The following is a 6,705-nucleotide window of genomic DNA, read 5'->3' on the forward strand; positions in this document are numbered from 1 at the left end:
GTCGGACTCTAAAAGTTTGAACCAACACCAGTTACTGAGTTGTGCTGAGTGGGATTTCTTTCTTGCCTTGCATTGATGTCTACTCTGCTGGCCATGGCATTTGCAGATACAGCCTCCCCTCCCCCACCAATACTGATAGGGTGACAAAGATTATAAAATGTGTGAGTCTGTGGTTTGTGTAATTGATTTTACAGCAATAGGGTTTGACTCAAATATAAACGTCCTGAGAAAATGGAGTAATAAAATATTTCACAAAATGATGTGGCACTTTGTGACTATATTGTGAAACAAAGGACTGTAGGTTTTGAACAGTAATAAAGTTGTATAGAAATCTGAGTAAATGCTAAATTAGTTCAAACCTAGTAAGTTGCACTCATTCTTCATGAGATTGGAAGAGCTGAGTGAGACCTGACCAAACCTTTTATATTCTGCCCCTGGGTGTCATACGAAGACAACCAGCAGCAGTCATATGATTGGTGACATTTGCTTTCCGTTCCAGAACTGAGTTGTAGAGCCACAAAGTGGTTACTGATCTTTTCCAATAACTCATGCACATGAAAACATCCGGCCTCCAATGGTCCTTGCTGCGTGATGTTGCTGTTACACTACCAGACATGGGACATTCACAGCCTGTCTCCTCCTTTTGCCAGATCATCCACTCCTCAGGCTACAGATGGAAAAGGACAACCCAAGACACAAAAATTGGAGGAAGAATTGGGTTACAAGAAAAAAAAAACATTAAAAAAATAAAATCAGATGTTTGGTGCTGGCCTTTATCATTACTATAACCAGCCCCTAGATGAACACTAAAGTTAAGTGAGTTTGACAAGGATTTCTCTTAAATGTATTTTCCATATATTATATGAGGCGGTAAGTTTCTTCAGAAACATTGTGGTGTCAGTTCCATTGAGGAGAATGAGATTATGCATTTTGACACATGGACTTATTACGTCTCTTTTTATTAGCAGACTGTTCAGTTGTGTGTATCTTGTTTTTCCAAAAGTTTATGAGTTATTTGATAGAAGTCAGTGGATCATGTAATTAGAAAAAAAAAAAAAAAGGAAAACCCTGTAGACTTAACACAGTTACCACAGCTCAATGCTACATCTCAGGTACCACATTAAATATCTCACCATTGTTTTGTGTGACTCTGTCTTTTCTAGAGTTCCAGACAGTGAGACTGCATGTTTGGCAGATGAAAAGGTCAAAACATACTAGTGTCTGTTGATATGTCCTTTACAGGAAATTAATTTTGAAATAAAGGACTAATGTTAACCAAAAAAAATGTGTCATCAGCCAATCAATAACAGAGATACTGAATGAGTGGTCACTCCGTGCTTACACTCTGTGATATACCAATCAATAACAGAAATGCCAATCAAAAGCAGAAATAGATACCGAGTGGCCACTGCATTCTTCCCACTGAGTGCATACTCAGTTCTCTTCCAGTCAGTCTTTTCAGACATTCCAGGATTGTCCTCATATGAAAGAGTAACATTTCAATGAAAACATTGCTGAAACATTTTTTCATATTTGAGGATTATTGCTAAAATATCTATTAATCAATTCCCACCACACAAAAGCTGGTGGGAGTTGGCTGAGCAGTTAGAAGCCGCTAACTGCTCTCCCAAAGGATGGGGGTTCTGTTTCCAACACCCAGGTCAGGCCAGTTGGAACTCCGGCTGCAGGGGATCTGATGCCTCTGGTGTCCTCAGGCACCTGCACACGCGCACGCACTGCCACATAGGTAAAAGTGACAAAAATGAATTTTTGAGAATGTATACCACTAAAGTCACCTTTTAGATGTGTGAATCAGCTACCCCACCATGGGAAATATTTTGGCAGGCTTCATCTAGTTTCTGTGCTACAGGATCACACACAGAAGGATCAGAGTTGAAATACCCTTGAGTATTTATACCTCAAAAACTCAGTTCACATTCATCCCAGTAGCTAGAGTGAGAACTAGTAACTGTGAGATTGCTGACACTGAAATTGGGTGACTGGCACAGAGTCATTTCTTACGCATGATTAGGGGGAACTATGGTACTTATTGATTTAAAGTACATTTTCACCTGCACTAATCAACATACTCAAAGTTAATGAACCAGAGCCTCAAATATCCATTCAGGTCCAGAGAAGATGAGGCTTTGAGAAAGCACTGTGGCATCTCAGGAGCAGGGAGACAAGTGCTAACACAGCCCAGAGACTGAAGGAGAAAGACTTAGTGATAAACAGCTGTGAGATGACTGTGAGCCAGGGGGACTGGGGATCAGGTGAGTGTGAGCCAGGGGGACTGGGGATCAGGTGAGTGTGAGCCTGAGGGACTGGGGATCAGGTGAGTGTGAGCCTGAGGGACTGGGGATCAGGTGAGTGTGAGCCAGGGGGACTGGGGATCAGGTGAGTGTGAGGCTGAGGGACTGGGGATCAGGTGAGTGTGAGCCTGAGGGACTGGGGATAAGGTATGAGCCAGGGGGACTGGGGATCAGGTAAGTGTGAGCCTGAGGGACTGGGGATCAGGTGTGAGTCAGGTGGACTGGGGATCAGGAGAGTGTGAGCCTGAGGGACTAGGGATTGGGTGAGTGTGAGCCAGGGGGACTGGGGATCAGGTGAGTGTGAGCCAGGGGGACTGGGGATCAGGTGAGTGTGAGGCTGAGGGACTGGGGATCAGGTGAGTGTGAGCCAGGGGGACTGGGGATCAGGTGAGTGTGAGGCTGAGGGACTGGGGATCAGGTGAGTGTGAGCCAGGGGGACTGGGGATCTGGTGAGTGTGATCCTGAGGGACTGGGGATCAGGAGAGTCACTCACTGACTAAATGTACCAACCGCACTATTACAGCTATTATCACAATAAAGCATTTTCTGAACAGCTTGTTCCCTGCCTGGATTATTCCTTTAAAAAACTTAACTTCGATCTGACCACAAATTGTAGTACTGAAATGTCTTGATTGGAAGGGTTTTGTCGCTAACATGGAATATTTTGATTGCTAGGAAAGAAAATAGTTGTGCAATTTAAGTGTGATAAATGCATATCATTTAGTATTTTTCCTGAAAACTCTCGGAAGACTTAGGATAAATGTCATGGCAATGCCATCACAGGTTATGTTGTTTGCTACCACGGTCTGCCTATTCAGATGCTAAAGGACTTCTACAAGTTTTCTCATAGACGCAAGAATTAGCTAAGTATGTGTGATGAGGTATATATATATGGCATTTCAAAGTAAATTCTCACGTTAAAAAAGTATGTTACAAATGAAAGTTGTTCTTTCTATTTTGAAAAGATATTAAATACAGTATAAGTTCCTGCACCCCACCCAACCCTAGTACCCTCTTAAAAATAAACAGAATTGCAAAGATTAACTATTTAACAACTAAAATAAATTATCCACTTGTTCTTGTAAGATACTGCCACCCAGTGGAAAGTCTATGAAATGGCATCTTTTTTATCATTGATGAGCAAAGATGTTTAATCATTTATAACCCACTTCACTAATTATGCTCTAAATAACACTCCAGTAAACAAAATTGCCAGTTGAAGATAAAAACAGTAGCCAAAATACTTTAAACGTGCACATCTTAAACTCAAAATAAATCTATGGTCATAAAAGTTTATTTTACAACTTGACAATTAGTTCAAGGTTAATTATAAGCAAAATATCTAATTAAATTTATAAATTAGAGAAGTTACCAAGAGTGTGTTTCTCACATGTTTAACTCATGATGGATGCATTCCTCTACAACAGTAGGCTCTCCAAATCACAAACCTCACTTGTAGAAAGGAATGAGTTCCAGACACAGCAAAGAAGATATGTTCATTTTCTATTGCTTCTGTAACAAAGTCTCTTTTTTATTTTAATTAATTGATTTTTTTTACTCCCCATATTTTATTTACCCCCATCCAACTTCCAACTGTTCCACATCCTATACCTCCTCCCTATCCACCTGTCCCCACGTGGATGCCCCCCGACACCACCCCACCTGACCTCTAAACTCCATGGGCCCTCCATTCTCTTGAGGGTGAGGTTCATCTTCTCTAAATGAACACAGACCCAGCAGTCCTCTGCTGTATGTGTGTATCAGTTGGTATATGCTGCCTGGTTGGTGATCCAGTGTTTGAGAAATCCTGGCTGGATGGGGAATGGCAGGAGAGGGTATTCCAGGTCAATCTAGACTGCTGGTCCTCCTACAGGGTTGCCCTCCTCCTCAGCTTCTTCCATCTTTCCCTAATTCAATCACAGGGGTCAGCTGCTTCTGTCCATTGGTTGGGTGCAACTATCTGCATCTGACTCTTGGTGCTTGTTTGGTCTTCTGGAGTGTGGTCATGATAGGTCCCTTTTGTGAGTACTTTGTAGCCTCAGTAATAGTGTCAGGCCTTGGGACCTCCCCTTGAGTGGATCCCACTTTGGACCTGTTGCTGGACCTTCTTTTCCTCAGGCTCCTCTCCATTTCCATCCCTGTAATTCTTTCAGACAGGAACAATTACGGGACAAACAGTCTCTTAAACAAGCCCAAACATCATACAGATGTGAGGGTGGGACATCGGAAATGGCAACTTCAGGACTGAAAAGGGTCTTGGTATGGCTGCTTCCTTTGAGACACCATGACCAAATCTGTCCCCCTTGCCTTTCAAGCCTCTAAAGCCAGGTTTCTCAACCTGGGGGTTGCAACTCCTTCAAACCTTTCAAGAAAATATGGAGAGTTCCTTTATAATTTATAAAAGTAGCTAAATTACAGTTATAACGTAGCAATGAAGCTAATTTTATGGTTAAGGGGAGGGGTCACCAAAACATGAGGAACTGTATTAACGATTTTCCCCATTAAGAAGGTTGAGAAGCACTACTCTAAGTCTTGTTTTGTTGTTGCTGCTGTTGTTGTTATTGTTGTTCGTTTGGCTTGGCTTGGTTTTTTGTTTGTTTGTTTGTTTGTTTGTGTTTTCGAGATAGGGTTTCTCTATATAGCCCTGGCTGTCCTGGAACTCAGTCTGTAGACAAAGCTTGCCTTGAACTCAGAAATCTGCCTGCTTCTACTGCTGTAAGTCTGTATTCTGAAAATGCTTTTCTGTCTTGGCAATACACTCTGAGATGAGATTCTTGCGTCTTTCCTTTCACCTCTGGCTTTCCTGACTTCCTCTTTCTTTTTAATAGGACCACTGTGGGGCAGCAGGGGTGGCTTAGCCCGTAAGAGTACAGGCTCTTCTTGCAGAGGGTCCCTGAGGTCTATAACTCCAGTTCCAAGGATATGTAATGTCCTCTTCTGGCCTCTTTGGGAACTTCACACATGTGACACACAGACATGCAAGCAAAAAACCTACACACACACATACACCACACACACACACACACACACACTAAAAAATAAAGGGAAAAAAGATCCATGTGCTTACATTGAGCCTATTTATATAAGTGCATCTTAAAATCTTTAATCAGATTCATAAAATCACCTTTCTCCCATAAGGTAAAGCATTCACAGTTTGCAGAGATGAGCTATCTCCAGAGGTCTAATAATCCAGCCATCCTGGATGAACTCTGAGTCTAAAGGGCTGGGCATTCTGACTCCTGTGACAGGGAAATCAGCCTGAACTTCATCAAAGATTTAATGAGCACCATCATGGTTCAAACCACTGCTATCATGCACTAGAGTAGCTAAAGAGAAATTAACAGGTAATAGACCAAAATATTATACTGGTTTATTTCAAAATATTTTCCACAACCCAGTTCTACCATTCTTTAGGTGTGTAAACTTGAGTTGCTAAATTGAAACATTTTTGTGTTCTTCCTCATAGGAGAAGGATGAAAAAGAGCTCTAATAAAAGTATACATAACATAATTTGTAGGCCTATGGTATTGCCTGATGCCCTCACAGCTGTTTGGTAATGGATGGATGCAAAAAGATCTAAAGTTGATTTGTAATTATAATTGATGAGACTGTTGTGTACGTCAGAGAACACTGTGGGTTAAAGTGAAAAGCCTTCCTTCTTTGCTCTCACACCACTGTTGGGCATGACACCTCACAATGTGGAGTCAGAGCAAACTCTAATAATAGTAGCAGTTATTTAGAGCTGACTGACAGTCTGCTTACATTTCTGCCAGACTCAGATCGAAGTGTTTGTAGGGCTCATCTGTGATAATCCTCACCATGACCCTCAGAATACCCCTTAGATATTTGTCATCCTTAGGCAACCCTCTTCTTATGCAAAGAGTACTGACTCATTATGTGTTACACAAAACTGATTTGCTAATCAAGGGGAAACCAGAGTGAAATGGAATGTAGTAAGATGTCAGGAAACGCCTCAAATCACTCACCTAAAATGTGGAGCTAAGAGAGTCCAAGTTACGTAAGTACTTCGTAATACACTTTTCAGTTTGATTAATTATTTTATAAACTGTTTAAAATGTTTGGAAGCAGAAGGCCCTGAGGGTCAGGTGGCAACCTAATCTGAAGCTTTAAACCAAGCTTTAATGTTGAGAGCCAAACGTTGTAATCTTTAATCTTTTTTTCTCTGCCTTATACTTCTGGTTTAGAAGATAAACACTCTATGGCTTCCAGATGATTCATTCTAAATGCTGCGTCTAGTGGATTCAGTAAAACTCAGGCCAGAATCAGACACTCTGATGTCTGACAAATAGATAAGAGTGAACAGAGAAAGCCCAGTTAGAACAGGATCTGCCAGGATGAACGGAATAAGTTCTAATGTGTCTTACAACATAGA

This window comes from Apodemus sylvaticus, chromosome 12 (genome assembly GCF_947179515.1).
Source record: "Apodemus sylvaticus chromosome 12, mApoSyl1.1, whole genome shotgun sequence".
NCBI lineage: Eukaryota > Metazoa > Chordata > Mammalia > Rodentia > Muridae > Apodemus > Apodemus sylvaticus.